The 17,646-nt window shown below is 39.3% G+C and overlaps 1 long non-coding RNA gene across 1 annotated transcript in view; it reads right to left on the minus strand.

Annotated features, from left to right (window-relative positions):
• Positions 1-343: 343 nt before the first annotated feature.
• The window catches only part of LOC135447001 (uncharacterized), a 34,631-nt gene continuing 17,328 nt past the window's right edge, over positions 344-17,646 (minus strand). The window contains exon 3 of the long non-coding RNA XR_010439966.1: positions 344-461. This is a non-coding gene — a long non-coding RNA (uncharacterized LOC135447001). The remainder of the gene's footprint in view (positions 462-17,646) is intronic.

Genomic DNA, 17,646 nt, shown 5'->3' on the forward strand with positions numbered 1-17,646 from the left:
CTACAGCCACTCTTTCAGCACCATGTTGGGACTCCCTCTGTTTCTTTCTACTTGCCTCAAGCAAGGTCAAGTTCCAGTGACCTTTTTTGGCCACTTCATATAAAACTGGCATGTGTGACCTCAGTACAAAGCATTACATACCTTGTACAAAGTGGACAGTACAGTCTGTTGATCATCAAATTCCTGTGACTGGGCTTAGGGTGGTTTGTCTACACACTGAGGACTAATTAAGTTTTGTTGAAAGGAAAAACAAACGTTTTGTTTTGTTGCAAAACACTACTAATTCAGAGACTATCCTGTTGCAAAGCAGAAAAAGGAATGAAAAAAAAAATTACCATATTTACCAGTTCTCAGCTCTTCTCCTTGGCCAGGATTCTTGTGGAATGAAGGTAACATTCCTCCACAGCTGTATGCATAACAACAGGAAGTTAAGCCACCTGTATAACATGGTCCATTTTCCTCTGCAAAAGAGAGCATGTGGTGCTTGGAACAGAAACTTGATACAGGAGGAAACATCTCTCATACAGATTCTTGTTTACAAAGCCACTGACAAAATTTTAAATATTGCTCCAAATGCCTTGCTTACTTTTCCAGCAGAAATGGTTTTTTTTTCCTGTGCTAACACAAGACAGATTTCCATGGAATGCCAGCTGAGTGCTAACATTTGCTCTTTACAACATATCCCTCTACAGATGAGACCAAATTCTGCTTTCCTTCTCATTTTGGCAACTACTGTATAAGCAACAGTTGCACTGTATCATTCTAAATCACAAGTTTTGCTTAGAATTTTTAGCATCTATCTCATGTTAGACAGCTTTTCTTCCTTAACACTGGGATCTTCATACTTTATTTACAGATACAGAGAGTGGGTTTCCAACAAAACTTAGGTTAGTTCTCACTATGCAACTTTAGTTCTTCCTTCACACACGTGAAAGGAAATCTCTCCTCATACTTTTTGCTCATCTGGGTCGCCAGAAATGCGCTGTGCAAAATGAAATTCCTACAAATTGAACTCCAGTTCATCCCTCTTCCTGCACTCTGCTTCACACTTTGCTGTGCCCACAATGTGGTAATTGCTTTTGCTTGACTTGTTCCAACAGCCATTTTCATGATGTGACAGCCAGGGCACTAATATATTTATGCCCTTTGTAATCGGCCAGCACTGCTTGTAATTAGGTGCAAAGTTAATTAAGTGCAATACATCTAATAACTGCCTGACAGTAACTGCAAAGTCTGATTTAGCACATGAACTGTCAAGGTGTCAGAACGGTGTGCTAAAAAATAAGTTGCTAACAGAGAAAAATCCTGCTACAAGGCAGAGAAAAGCAGTGACAGTGAGTGAGCTGAAGAAAGGTAAAGCTAAGTCAAAACTTTACTATTTCCAGAATGGGACATGAGCCACCTGCATGCTGATAAGTTGTATCTTGCTTAATGGGACAATAAATTGAAATATTCTTTTATTTGCCAGCCACTGTCTTCTCCTATAGACAACTTTTTCCTTCAAGAGCTATACACATGGCATAGAACTTCTTAAAGTCTGGAAATAACAGTAAAAGAACAGATTCTATTTTCAATAATGCATAAAAATGGTTATAAGCCAAAGGTTCTCACTTCATGTTCACCTAGTTTTGTTTCTTTTATTGCACAAAACACAGCTCTTCTTCTACTGAACCTAAGAGAATATTCCATATTCTTCCTCTGCCTTTAACTCTGATTTGCTCAAAAGTTCCCAGCACCTCCATCACCATTTGGTATGAACTGCAAAATGTTCTTTTCCTCACATTAAGCATTCAGGGCAGCTGCAGAAGGAAAGTGTAGCTAGTCAGCAGGGGCAGAAATAAAATCCCAACAAGTAAATGACACAAATTCTCGACAGAGAATAATGCAGGATCAGCTGTACATCAGGTCAGAAGCTCCAGGGAGCACAACTGCTGAGTTGCACATGTACCACAGCAGCACAAGGTACCTGCAGAGTTCAATAATAATTTGATTATTAACACACACACAGATGGATGAAGCTCCCAAAATTTCCTGTAAGATAGGAAGAAGGACAGCATGGGCAATGTTCTGAAGCTTTTTTAGGCCAGCAGATACAAAAAAAATGATGGAGTTTGTATATAGAGTGGATAGCTCAAAAACCTCCAGAGATCACCTAAGTTTAAGGGCAACATTTCTACCTCCAAGGCAGTCCCCAGTTAAGCTCTCTTTCTAAAATACTTGACAGAAATCCATGTCAGAGAAGTCAATCTTGGTGGTTTGTTATTATGAACTGATATCTGATCAGGGAAATTATGCTCTGGATTGACATGAAATTAATACTGCTTGTTGTGTGGTGCCCATTGACAAAGGTAAATGCTAATAGCTCTGAAATCCTAATGAATGCCAAAGTACTCTCCCGAGCTCTGATTAGTGCTTGTGTTGTGCAATTATGCTTTTCTATAATTACTGTGAATTACCATCATGGTATTATTATTCTCATATTTTCTATTCCTCTGAAATTCTCAAAATTTCCTGCAGCTAAAAATGGATTTCATTTGCATTATCACAAGCTTTGGATTGTTTAATGAAAAATAATTCCATGCAGACTCTCATGTTAAATTGTCCATTTAAAATTTTCCTGTTATCTAGATTATGTTGAAGTGTCCTTTCCTTCATTTATCATTTCCTTCTATTATCACAGTCACTGCCCTCACTTCATGCTACATTTCAGAGAGAAAGAAAAAATTGAAGACATTTTTACTCATAGCCTTATCTTTTCCTTGGAAGTCCTTTTCTCTGCATGTTCTCCCTTTTCCATAAAATTCTTTGTTTGGAAAGCTTAAAATGAAAGGGAGAAAGGAAAAAAAGAGCTTACTTGTCAGGAAAACGTGGTAGCTATGCTATAACCCCATTTTTTTTGTTTTTGATTGCAATAAGGTCTACAGAATGATACCTTGGACTTGCATGTCAAAGTGAGTACAGTACCAGAACCAGCAAAATCCATTCAAAAGCCAAGTTGCAAAAACTGTGAAAAATGTGGGTTTGTAAGAGTATGAAGGAGCCTCAGAGGTGTGGAGTTGAATAATTTAAAAAAACCACCCGACAGACATGACCTTCGAAATTTAAAAGTATGAAAGCATCCCACAATATAAAGAAGTCACCTGATATTTGAAATATTTCTTCCTACATCTATCAGTGCTACATGAAGTGTGTGTGTTTAAATAGGTGGACAAAAGGAGATAGAAATAGCATCTATACTTATACTTCCTCTATAAATTTAGGGGAAGTCTGTTAACTTTTTCTTGGTTTACATTGGAAGTTTTCATTTCTAGTACAACAAAAATGGAAAAATCTTTTGACCTTTGCACAGTTTCGATCATTTCCAGAACTGATATTTATATTTCTGTCTCTCACCATCATTTTGCTGCCTTTAACATAAAATCCTTCACTACAGTATTTCTACCAAGCATGAATCAGTTATTTTTCAAGCAGATTATGAGCAATTTTCTGATGTATTGAGAAATGATGGATTAGAAGACAGCCTAGATAACTAAATTTATATTATGTGTTTCGCTACATACACGCAAAACATTATTTTCTCTTTTTTTGTCTCCCTTATTTCTTTCCAGCCTTTTCCAACTGCTTCCATTTTCACCTCATATATGCATCTGATTTTCCTCTCACATACACAATTCTCCTATGCAAAGTGTTAATAGAACACGTGTGGTCACGATTTCACACTTGCAATATTCAAATAGCTTCCAAGTTAGTCAGAGGAAGTTTGACCATGTCCATATGTACACTTAAGGAGATGAAAGCCTGGATCAGATGAAGGAAAACGATCTCTTTTAAAAAACCAAAATTCTTATGTGAGGTTATTTATGCTTTAATAATTTTTTTTTTTTAATTTTCACCATGGATAAAAACAAATGGAAATACTTCATCTCTAACTTTATCATGATGTGGGGGAAATTGAGCCCACATTGAGCATCTGCATTTGAAGGCAATGCTGCAGCAGGAGGATTTCATAAGGACAGCTAAAGAGTGTTGGGTGCTGATCAGGGATGTGCTCCCATGAAACCACAGCTCCTTTCCTCTGTCTGTCAGCATCACCAAGCTGTTCCCATCCTTCCTACTTGGAGCACCATCCCAGTGGGCTGTGTAGATGTCCTGAGGGACACACAATCCTCTGTGACCCCGTCATAAACCCCAGTTCTGTGTCCAAGGCCATAGGCACAGCTGTGGCACTGATCACAAGATTGCCATCTTGCACACTTGAAGTCACACTGAACTATGCAGGGCTGGAATTTTTAAGTTATTTTTAAATACCCAAAACAAGATGGAACAAGACAGGGATCAGGGATGGGACACTGCCCTTGCCAGTGATCCAACCTTCTGCAACTGGAGCCACTATAAATGCAAATTATTAGAGAAGCTCCCACCCAGACTTCATGGAAACTTCCACTCTGCCACCCACATGGTCACTGCCCAGTCTTACCCCTCATATGGGAAGGTCAGCACAGATTCTGCTTATTTCAAAATTTTTCTTTCATATTACAGATCAGCTCCAAGGGCCTAGGAGAGGAGCTAATCCTACACACATGTGCCTCTGGTGAGATGGCAACTGTCCCTGGCCAAGGAATTAACACCCCTTTTAAAGTTATCCTCTTTATTCTGAGCTTCCAACAAACAAATCAAAGCCAGGATTTAGCAATGCATGTTTCACATCACCAAAAGCCCTTTCAGATCTCAAAGCTGTACACAGTGTCTGCTGGAATGACCCCAGGCACTCTGTGACAATTGAATTATAAGTGACACCCTCTTTCCCACCCCATTGCACTGAGTTACCTCCACTGGCCACAGAGAGGACTCCACATGCTTTCATGCAGCCAGCAATGTGCTGGACAACAGCAGGAACATATTATTAAATATTTCTTTTATCTTCACTTACAATAGCCACAGATTTAACCAGCCCATAAATATTTTCCATTAGAGTATTGCAGCCACGAGGTTCCAAGCCTTGGAGACCAAAGGGGTTTTAGGTGGTTATAACTCTCCAGCCACTTTTATCCAGCCCAACCCATTTTATCCACAAAACCTTGAAGAAAATACCCAGTCACAAGGCACAGCACAAGATGAAATGCACACAGTCATCTGGGCTGCTCTGCTCCCTGCTAGACCTCTAGGATATCCCACATTGACCTTTCACTACAGTTTAGATTTTGTTTGAGGAAGTCAGAAATATTCCCTGTGATTGGAGAGATTGCAGCCAGTGAGCTGGGTGGTCCTCTGCAGTCTGGGGCTTTCTGGGCTCTCAGGAAGTGATTGAGCTAATCCATCACTGAACTCAGTGGCCTGAGCAGCTTCACTATCACTGCAGTGTGGAGGGGTTTCCTTTCTGGATCACCTGGACTGGCACTGAGACTGGATCCTCCCAGTAAATACATATTTGTCTGGCTTTTAAATTATCTTTGTATTACTTTGTGCAGTGTTTTACCTGAATGCAGGAAACACTTTACTTCCTTCCTTCTGGATGCTCTGCAGAGAATGAAGAGCAGCCTGAATGCAGACATGGGAAGAAATTACACAAAGTGCTGCATCCAAATCCCTTTAAACATGGAAATGATCTGATGGGTTCACATCCATTAGCACGTGGTTATTCCATTTATAAATTCTTTAAAATCTACCTGGCTATGGCGAATGCAGTGACTCTGAACTGTTTTGTGAATAACTCATGGGGATTCGGGAGAGAGAGTTCTAGTCCAGGATCTGCTCCTTAGCTCATACAGAGTCTTGGACCAATCATTTTCCTTCCTTGGTTACTATTTTTGATTGCAAAATTATTTAAGCACAGGAAGCTGTACCAAGAAAGTTATTATTATTAACGGATACCTTTCTTTTCAAACTCCACTAAACTGCAGGAAGGTTTAAAAACCATAATCAGCAAAACCACTATTTGTTTGCACTAGGATGGTTCTACCTCTCATCAAGTAAACCATATATGAAACCATGGCCAAACAGCAGTGTTTTTTTCTAGGCAGCTACATACAAGCCTGGAGGGATGCATGAAAAAATTGTCACCCAGTCTGGCTAGAAAGATACCAAACCACTTTGCAGTTGCATACAACTCTAAAATTCTTACTTGAACAACTAGGGACTATAAGGAGTAATGCTCACAGCTTCAATTCCCTGGATCAAACAGCTGTGCAGTCAGAAGGAAGCTCCTGACTGGTTATTTGAATAATCCTTCCAGTGGCAGTCAGACACACAGCACATACAGTCGTGGCTGAAGCTGTGCCACGCTCAGGTTGGCAGGGATAAGTTGATCTTCCAGACAACCCAAGTTATTCTGGAGATGGTGGCCCCAGCTGCCTGCTGACAGAATGGCACCACAGTCACACACTTTGTTACTCAGCTCCCAGGCTGCAGTGTCAATCACAGGGCATGATAAACTAGGCCAGTCACTTAATTGCATTTCAAAGTGGATAACTAAAGAATGTCATCTGTCCCAGATAAAACCTGGATTGTAACCAGCAATCCATAAATCCCTCTGTCCTATCCTGAAGGCACTATGCAGCAACATTTTGGAGTCTCTGAAATGATCTTTAGCACAGAGATGACAGATGAGATCCTGTTGGCAAACACCACTGGCTACATGGTACGACACTGAAAGAATGCTGTGCCAGGGTGTGAGCAGGGCTGAAGGTGCTGCAAGCTTGAAGGTGTTTGTCTGCTTGTCCTGCATCACATTCATCCAGCCAAATATTGGAAAGCAGAAGTTTGCAGCCTTACACACAACCCAAGGTCACACAAATGAACAGTCAGTAATCACAACCACTGAGAAACAGCTGCAAGCGAACAAGTGCTAAAAACACTTACAGTCCTCCATAAAATTAGTCATGATCTTCCCATGTAGAAAACTCCCAGGTGGTTATTTGATCTCACCTTCAAATAGTTTTATAGTTTAGGGAAAAAAGCCTTTTGCCTTGATGTAGCTATCAAACAGAACCAATAAGAAACTTGCTCTGTACTACTGCATCCAAACCCGCATTCCAGCTGGGATCTTCACACACATAACACAGTGGGCTGGAATGCGTGAGGGTTTGTTCCATCAGTTTGATTTTTTAAAATTTGTATTTCTCTCTGTTTCCTGCAGGAACTGCTCTCCCGTGTAAAATGTGCAGATATCACACAAGGCAGATTCAGGACCAGCTTATTCCTAGATTGTGACATCCCAGCTCTTGGCTTTCCAAGCCTAGCTTCTATCAACCCTTTAAAGATGAAACCAAGTATCCTGAAATTCAGAAACAAAACCTCTTTCTTGCGTATCTACACACACTATCAGCATCTTTACAGTATTTCGAAATGCCATTTTAACATCGATGGCCAAGTGCCTTTCAGAGCCAGGAGAGGTTTCCTGGACTCTGGCACCACCTACTGACCCGGGAGCAAAGCGCCTGGACTACGACAGCAAGAAAGGCCCCATTAATCAAGGAAATACACTCCGATTTCTTCTTGCAGTGTGAATATTTCTGGTTTTTCATCAGCGAGTCAGCTTTAAATTACATCCTTGAAAAATATTTTCTTAGCTTCTCATTACTGTTGACATTGATCAGAGTGCAATGATATAATGTAATAGGATCTTTCCAGTCTGTAAGATAACCAGTGCAAATAAACAAAAAGCTGCTTGCACTGACTTTGCAAGCAATTCTTCAGCACCCAGACACTGAGGAGGAACGAGCTGTTTAGTGTAACTGCCAGGAATGTACTTAGCTGTGCAAAATACATTAAAATATCAATGCAAAAATAAAACCTCACACAAAGGTTTAGTTTAGAAAACAGTTTTCTTATTCTTGCCTTCCTAAGTACTTCATTTTCTCTTTCTAGACAGAAAATATTCTACTTGCATTAACAAGGAAACCATAAATGATATGGGAATGTACTTTTTGATTAATATTTAGGCTGAAAATATTTCTTTGAAAGAACAAATGGCAACTTCTTATCTGGATTTTAAGGTTACTGAAAAGTACCAAAGTTCAGTTTCATAAGTTTTTGCCACTATTGAAAATCAACTATTCAAACAGAGACTATTTGTACTAAATATATTTTTTTAAATATTGAAAATTACTCCTGAATGCTGTATAATTTTCAGAGTTATGTGGAAAATATTTTGCCTTTGTCTGTATGAATATACTGACCTCACCTAGCAGGGAAACAGAATTTAAACTTCAATCAAAATGCACAAGGACAAGTAGGGGCTACAGCAAATTCTGAAGATGAAGACAGAGGCTGGTAAGTAAAAACTGCTGCAGAATAATGAGAATTGATCACCTGTGGCTCTGGGGAATGAAATGAAGACAATGAATACTGTCTTAAGCTTGCTGGACATTCAGAAGAAGAGAGCTGTCATGCTTGCAGGGCCCACTGATTAATGCTTGGCTTTAGTGTAACACAAGATTTATTGCATTTTGCCTTAAGTGGGTAATTGAGTAATCCCTCTAAAAAGCAATAATTTTCCCATGAAGTTCATAAAGTTAATACACTTCAAATCTCCAAAGAGCAGAAAAGAAACAGCTCCACGTCTACCTCTAGAAATCACTGGACATAAATCATCATGCACAAATGTGACTTCATAGAAGTTTGTTATTACAGTGTTTTACAGGAAAAAATAAAGAAATTATTTAAAAATAGTGCCAATATACACTCAGCAAAACTAGCTGGATGAACATTGATTCCTGATCTTTTTATACCACAGTAACTTCATTGGATCACTGAATATAATTCTCAATTTATATGGACTAAAAATTGAAACCGAAATGATCCTGACTCAAAATCCAGCTGTTAGTCTTATGGGAGAACAAGTTCAAGCTTAGATTCTTGAAATCAATGGGAAAATGGGGGCAAGGAAAGCAAATTGATATTGACTGGTGGCGTGTTTGGGGTTTACAGATGATATCCTACAAAATGCATGTAAGGCTCAGACATTGAGCCAAGGAAGCAGCACTGTGTCATTAGGAGTCACTGCACAGATGGAGGATGAAATCTTTGTGCCCCACAGTGAAGATCCTGTCAGACCAGAGGAAAAGCAAGGTGTCCTTTTCTGGTCTGTCCTACTTAAACCAAGTTGAGGGGGTCCAAGAAAGACTATATTCCATAGGGATGGATGTATAAGTGTACAAAGCTGCAGGTTAGACCAGCACACCAAAGACATGACACTTAATTTACACAAAAAAGAAACTGATTTAAAAAAAAAAGAAGATTTAAAGCAGCATTTGGAAACAATGGGGTGACCAGAAATTCTGCCTCAGATGATTATAACAATAAAGGAATTTGAACTCAATGTCTTTCAAAACCACACAAAGTGAGCTGAAATAGCATCAAATCTTCTAATACCAACTCAAATTCTCCAGATTATGTACTTAGAAATTATCACCTTTAGAGCATCAACTCTTACCACACTCTAGACAGTCTTCTCTTGAGAAAGCACTGAACAGATACAGGTTTGGAGAAAAAGAAAATATCAAGCACTTAGGCCCACCTGAGGATACCTACAACATTCTTAATATTGAACACTACAACAAAGGTAGTGAAATATTTCAAGCTTCAGTTTCAACTGAAATTCTGACCTCTGCAGGCCCCAGGTAATGCCAGAGTTCAGAGGTGCAGAATTATCCACTCCAACCCAATCCTGACCACAACCATTGCCACTCAGCTCCTCAGTGAATGCACACCAGGATGTTCTGGAGCCATGCTGATGGCTCCATGCACAGCCACAACAGATCAGAACCTGGACTCTGGGTTTTCATATAATTTTCAACCTCTGGGTTCCACCTGGCCGTGACAACACAATGGCCTTCTTGCTACAGCATGCACCTTACACTTCCTGTATTACCCTCAGTGGGTTACAGCTGAGAAAACTGATTTCTTTTGCTGGATTGCAGGGATACAATGCATTTCAGACATTCTTCTTCCCCGAATTAATGCACATGGGGCTACTAATGCAGTACTTTTGACAACAGACATCTTTTTTGATGGTGCACTTCACGTAACTTGCCTTCACTAGGAACACCAATGGAAACATTGGAATTCTCTATTCATAGGTTTAAGTTTCGCTTTGCACCATCTGGCAATCTCAGCCAGGTATGAAGCAAATTATGGGCCTCCAATAAATTTTCAGGACATTCTCTACTACTTAAGAATAGATAAAAAGCACATTTAAAAAATATGATATAGACATTTTGAATTTGAAAGCAATGTTATCACAACACATAAAGTAAGACAATGAAAGAGGGAGGGCACATTTTGGTACTGATGTGTACTTAGAAAGAATAATGCTTTCATCCTTCAGCCAGTTTTAGCATGGTACTGCCTCGGGAATTCTGTGCTAAGAAAAAGGCCAGATGGGATGACATATTGGCCCAACAGCTCTCAGGGAGTAAAGGGATTTGGGGTTGCTCCTATTAGAGTAGATTAATAGCATATCAGAATGGCTATGAGAAACAAGGGAATTGTTGGCTGAAGAAAAGTTACTCAGTCTTGAAAGCAAGCAAGCAGCATGGGCTGCCAGTGAAGCAATCCTGAGTATAAGGCATTACACAAGTGATTTCCTTTGCTGTGGTTTAGGAATTCACAGTTCTTACCCATGTTGGTTGGAAACATTGATAAACATTGATTTGGGTTTCCATAAAAAGTCATTTCAGGATTTCCTAACTGAGTAGAATTGCTTGGACAAAGTGTTATGCCATATTCTTCAAGGATGAGCCTGATTGGATGTGAGGTGTTTGGGATGCCAAATTTGCATTGTTCATTAACTGAAACACATTTGGTGTCAAATTTAGGAACTGTGTTAACACAGCACAGTGTAGGAAGGTCTGTTCCAGACAGCACAGCAGATATTAACAGGGAAACCTGGAGAGGGGAAGTCCATGACCTCTAAGCAAATTACAGTGGGGCCCAGTGGATGGAAGTTTGGAATGGCTCAAATATTTTGAGGGGTGAGGAAGGGGATTGAAAACTGGGAGTAATGTGAGATAGGAAATCTTGCCAAAATATTTATGTCCCTGACCTAGGCAGGTTAGATCCTCAGATGAGAATCTGTTTGCAACCAGGGGCAGCTAATAAAAAGTAAAATTTATGGTTTTCTCATCGTAAACGCTGCCCCAGATGTTCAAACACAAAGTACATAGGTTCACCACCAAACCAAATGCAAGGAAGAAGATCAATAAAACAACATCAGAGCATCAGAGTATCCTTTTACTGGTAAAGGCAGAGTATTTGTCTAAAGAGCAAACAGTGTATGATATCTCAAGTGGCTCCTTAAAACTCTTGCCATAAAGTTATTGATGATGTTAATATGAGAATTGCAATATGAAGACCAAAGACTGCATTTTTTTACTCTTCTTTACAAGGGGAGAAACAGAGCAAGTCTTGAAACCTGGACAGGACTGACACTGTTCCTGAAAGGTTATGAGAAGTTCATTTAATAAGAGGAAACCCCTAAAACATGGAACATAGACTCATGATGTCCTTTTATTTGATCTGACACAATGCCACGTGGACTTTGATGCATACTTCAGCAATAAGCTATTTTCTGAATTTCTGCACAGTGTGATATACAGCAATTATTGTACCTGTGACCTCAGTGCTGTACATCACACAGTCCTTGGCTTCACCCTAAAAGCTGATTTTGAGGCAGACATTGCTGTATCACATTTTATTTTCACACAGACATTGCTATATATTCTGTACAAATATGATTAATCACTGAGCACTCCTCATATTCTACAGCCAAAAGCATCCAGCCCTGTAACTGCTGAAACGCAAGATTTGCCTTGCTGTTTGCTGAGCAAGTCCAAAAAGCCTCAGTCTTAGCTGAAAATGCCTGTTTTCAGTTGCAAATAAGCTTTCTGCTATTATTCATAAAGTTTAGGGCTCAATGCATGATCATGCTAATCCTCATGATAAAACAGCAATAAACTTGCAACCAGTAAGAAGGTGAGTGGTCTCTGTAAACAGTGAAACCTTTTTTCTAGGCTGGTGAATGTTTTTGTGGTCCAAACTTTCAATTTATTTTTTTTATATTTTCCAGCAGAGTTTTCTGTCTTTTTTCAGTTCTGAGGCTTAGGAACTCTTCATTACATTCTACATAAAACTCAACCTTCCCTGCTACTGTTTATTAGCTACATTAGAGAATTTGTGCTACCAAATATTCAGAGATCATGGATAATATACAGATTAAGCACATCTTGCCTCTAGGAATTTTCTGAGGACACCATATGCCTGGTTCTCCTAGATGGCTTTAGCTGACAATCTAATAAGAAAGAAAGATGACTTCTTATTCCCTGTGAGAGACTTTAAGAGTGTATCTATGGGGGAAACAGCACTGGAAGCACATAAAAATTGCAAATTTTCGTTCTGCTTTGCAAAGGAAATGAATAAAAGTACTTGCCATTTGCTGAAAAGCTGCAAATAAGCAGACTGAAAAGAATTAGAAAACTTCTCTAACATTTTTCAAAGCCATGTTAGAGGACCAAAGATATCTGAGCAAACCATGCAGGGATGAACAGCATTCCATGGCAGTGGTGTGAGGCCCCAACTTTTGTAACATTTCTGACATTTAGCATTACAGAATTATATTAACAACATTTCTAATTGCTAACAATCTGTCCTATGAGTGACAGATCCATCATTTATGTCTCACAGTGCTCTCATTACCCATAAAAAGGAATGCCAAAAATTAAGGACAGGAAGCCTGATTAATTGTTTTATCCCTGCTGCTCTCCTCTATCTACTGCTGTTCAACGCATGAGAAAATCATCTCTGCTCAGACCCAAAGTAGCAGATGCTTAGGAAAACAAGGTATTTAGGGATTTACCCTCTCAGCCACTCAAGAACTGCCTGCTAGCATCTGCTCAGGTGCCTCTTTTCTCTTACTGGAACAAGTATTCTCAAAGTGGAGTTCATTTCTCTGGGACACACAGAAAAGGATGGGGATTTAAAGACAGCAAAGAAGCTTAGCTACAGTCCTTGTGCTCAGGGTGACATAGTAGCCCACCAGACTGAATTTACTCCTACAATGCTTTCTTTGAGTTTCAGCCTCTCCTCTAAACAGCAGTGCAATGCCTCACTTGGACAGCCCACGTTTCTGGATCAAAATTTACTGCTCTTCCTTGAAGAGCACTGTTCTTTGTAATGTCACTTGTAACAATTGCACTGTTAGGCTAATTTAAATGTAGTCCAAATTTCACTTCCTTTCACATTTCATTTTTGCTGAAATGAAGTAGATGAGACAAATACAGAAACTTCAACGGGAATAGTCTTGTGCAGATGGAGGAAACCCAAATGTGCTCACTAGAGCGGGCCTTGGTCAGAGTCAAAAGAGTCCAAAGGACAGATGTGTTCTTTGTTAATCCTCCAGGAAACCCTTGTGGATTAGGAACTCCTAGATCTCCAAAAGGCCAGCCAACTCAAAAACATACATTCTGCTCCAGCACTCAGAGTACTCCATTTGGGAGAATAAGAGGATTGCTTGGCCAGAAATAAGAAAGAACAATGTAAATAAGGTTATTATACATAAAAATCAGAGTGCATGCCCTGGAGGATGGGAAGATTTCAGTTCAATAAATCAGCTAGGAAGATCTGGCAAAATTCATTGTCCAACTGGCTTAGAAATTGAACAAGATTACCAGGGCAGCCATTTCTTTAAGAAGTTTAAGGAAAAACAGAGGTAGATTCAAGCCAACATATTAAAACACTACAAAAGGCAAGTGAAAGCCATTAGGAAAGAACCTGAAAGCAATTCACTGTGACCCCCAGAGAATATCAGCACAAGGGTGGAGGAAAACCAGAGAGTATCCAATGAGAGCTAACAAATAAAAGCATCGAGTCATGTGGAATACAGAAAGCATTCCGATTTTACTGGATTTTTGCATGAATGAAAATAAATGTCTCTATTTTCCATAATTCTATCATTGTAATTTCTACAACGTGTGATATCTGACACTGCATTTAATCAACAACATTATTTTAAAACTTCTCTCTTATTAACAATTATTCGTTTTCCTGAGGAGATTCCAGTTCACAGATATGAGGAACACAGCTGCTGCCTCTAAATATGGAGAAACACATAACAGTACCAAAAAAAAAGAAAATTAATTAGTCAACAGTACAATTATTTCAGCACACCACCTACATCCTTGCTTTCAGTATTTCTGCAGACCTCATGACAAAGCAGAAGCATCAGAGGGTGAAACCTCTCAAGTGCCTTGGCTAACTCATGGGGAGCACATCCCAGAAAAAAGTACAAGGTGTTTCTTTGGAAATCTCTGGGCAAGTCAGTTCAGTGGAAGCAGCAAAGCAGCAACTGCAGCAGAGGAGAGGAGCTGAGCTGCTGACCCCAGCTGAGGGTTCATTCAAGAACAGAAGCCGATGGAGAACAACAAAGATTTCAGTCTGGACTGAAGGAGACACTGAATGCCCTTGTTGTGAGATTATTACAGCGATTTTAGACGGTCACTGTGGTGAGAGAAGGACGAGAATCTTGTTTCTTAATCAGAAGGCTTGATTTATTCATATATGATATATAATACATTATAACTATACTAGAAAGAAAAAGAAGAGAAGTTGCAGAGAGCTGCTCAGCTAAGAATAGAATAGAAAGAATGAATAACAAAGTTCTGTGTGCAGGGAATCTGTCCCTGAGTTGCTCCTGTGATTGGCCTTTAATGGTACACATGGAAGATGAGCCAATCACAGGGACACCTGCTACATTTCACAGCAGCTGATAACAATTGTTTACATTCTTCTTCTGGGGCTCTGCTTCCCAGAAGATAGACAAATCCCAAAGAAAAGATTTCTATGAAAAAATGTCTGCAACAGTGAGATGACCCAAGGCTAAGTCATAGAAGTAAAAGAGGAGGAAAAAGGGCACAAAACCCTGCAGAAAAGGAGAAGGGAACAGGAGAGGATCTGCTTATGATGTGCTGAAAGAACAGATAGGAAAGCAGCAGACAAATGGGATAAGATGGAGGCAGGGGAGCCAGACCAGACACAGTCTCATGCAGGCTGGATGGGGGGCCAAAGGGAATGAGCAGGGACAGTGACCAGAGAGGCCAGGAATGCTGCATGGAGCTCCAGTCATGTAGAGTTATGAGGCAGCTGCAACAGCCACCAACAAATACTTGGCTCACATAAGCACCATATTTAAGTATTGGAACCCAGTAGAACAGAATGGCACAGTAAAGCAAAATCATCTCTAAGAACTGAGTACCGAACAGCTTTATGGCCCATCTGTGAGAGAACACAGCAATTGAAATTATATGTGGACAGTAGGACCCTGGTTACAAAAAAAATTAGTAATACTAATGTTCTCTCATTATGCATACTCATAATCCTGAATGATTATATATTCATCACATCATTTTCTTGTTTTGATTCTTCAGGGCAGCAAGATTAAACATTTCTCTCTAGGACGTACCACTCTTCTATAGCTGCAATCTTCCTACCTCAGTTGACTCAAGAGCTACAAGGAGTAGGGAGATAAAGAAATTCAAATTCTTTTTGTTTTCTACTCATAGAGGAAACAATTGATAACTCTGCCTCCACATTCACCCACACCCGGTCCAAGGGCAGTTCTGTCACTGCAGCAGCAGTGGCAGGTCACCCCTGCACACTTATCAAAAATTCACCCTTTCTATGATGGTGATTTTTTTTCAAACACCACTGAGGGTTTTGGACAGAATAATGTTTACACCAGCAGTGTAACTCAAAAAACCCACCCCTGTACTGATAATTACAAAATTACATCAGCTAACACATCACTTGGTAACTCTTTATTAGTTTTGAAGATCCAGAAGAGATTTGAAGAGTCACAAGCTATGTAACAGACTCAACTTTGCATCTGACACTTAGCAAAACTGAGACTCGGTTCTGACCCGAGGGAAATTGGAATTTCACACCTAAATGGCTGCCCAGAACAAATAATCAACTTGCCTACAGTCAGATCTGATGTGGGAGGCCCTCTCCAGATAAAATCATGAATAATCCCAAAATTAACAGAAAAATGTTTTCATTTACTTATCCACATTCTGACACTCCATTTTTTATAACATAAATAAGTGCAGAAGTTATTTTAAGAAAGGAAGTAAAGATTACAGGGGTCTATGAAGAATTACAGAGGAATGTAAAATATTTTGATCACAGGATTAATTTCTGGCTCATTCATTTCAACATTTAGGTCTTTATCATTTCAGGTGTAGCCTGAATTAATATAACATGTTTAAGAAAGAAACTCATGTCAGATAAGTGTTATCTGCCAAGAAAGTGCACTTTTTAAATATTCTTTAGTGTGCAAAAGAAATATTAGATTTCCATGAACTCATTCTTATGTTCTTACTAACAATTGTGGTGGACAGCAAGTAATAACAGAGTCAGGCCAGCACAGCGGTAAAATATGTGAACACATCCATTTATAAAAAGCAGCATTTGGTTACTATTGTTGCTTTTGAGGAGCAGCCTTGCCAGCTGTCACAAAATGCATAAACAGTTCATAATCTGTAATAGTTCCTCGGACAGCTGCAAGACCATAAGGAACCAACTCTGATTCCTCCAATGAAACACGTTATTTCAGTCCAAAATGGACAGATAATTTAGAAAACATATTCCAAAAATACAGCAGAAAATAAAGACATTTTAAAAGACTCACGAGATTCCAAGCAGATAAAATTCAAATTAAAATGCTTGTTATCACTCATTACTTTCCAGAACCCCTCCAGCTTCCTGTCTTCTTATAACTGTGTTAGGCAGCATGTGAAGGCCCCTAACAGCCATGGCATGAAAAAAAAAATAAATAAACACAGGAAAATCACATAAATATTCAGACTATGCAACATAGCTGTTCAGAGTTGGTGTTTCCTTTTGCAAGAGCTTGTGCAAACATTCTGCTCAATTTCATATCTGTGGGAGTTTGCATCCCCCACATCCAATTTTCAAAAACAAACTCTCACAGAGCCTTATTCTCATAATAAACATGCCCAGCTACATCTCACTTAAATTTTCCATGGTACTGAGTTTAATAAAAGCTGGATCTAGCACCATTATTTAGTCAAGAATTGTTAAACAGTTTCTTGTAAAGAATCCTTCTTTTCCATCTGCACTAAGCGAGGCACAGGACTGAGTGTCTTATGATTCTTTGCCCAACTATAGAAAATAAGATATTTTCTAACACAAGGCAACTTAAAGATAAGTTTAGTGATTCCAGCATATAAACCCATTCTTTTGCAAGGGAAAACCCCCGCTGTTTGCAATAATGCCTTCTATGTGTGGTATCAAATGTAGGAAAAATGCAGCACAACATTCAGAAACATTCAGAAATACTTCATTTCTGTGAACAAGGTCTAGGATTGAAAGTTTTCTAGCATTATGATGAAATTGAAGAAGGAAGTGCTTTAGAAGAGCTTATTTTTGACAGTATGCACATGACAGAAATCAGTTTCTTGCCAAGTATCACATCACACTGTATCACAAGTATCATTGGAACATTTGTATTCATGTTTGAACAAGGCTACAGGTCCTGCTTTTCCAGCCTTTTAAGTACAGTAGGAAACACTAGATTGTGTTTTTTAGCAGAAACTTTGATAACAGAACCCTTTCATGCTTCCTTGCTGAAGT

This window comes from Zonotrichia leucophrys, chromosome 4 (genome assembly GCF_028769735.1).
Source record: "Zonotrichia leucophrys gambelii isolate GWCS_2022_RI chromosome 4, RI_Zleu_2.0, whole genome shotgun sequence".
NCBI lineage: Eukaryota > Metazoa > Chordata > Aves > Passeriformes > Passerellidae > Zonotrichia > Zonotrichia leucophrys.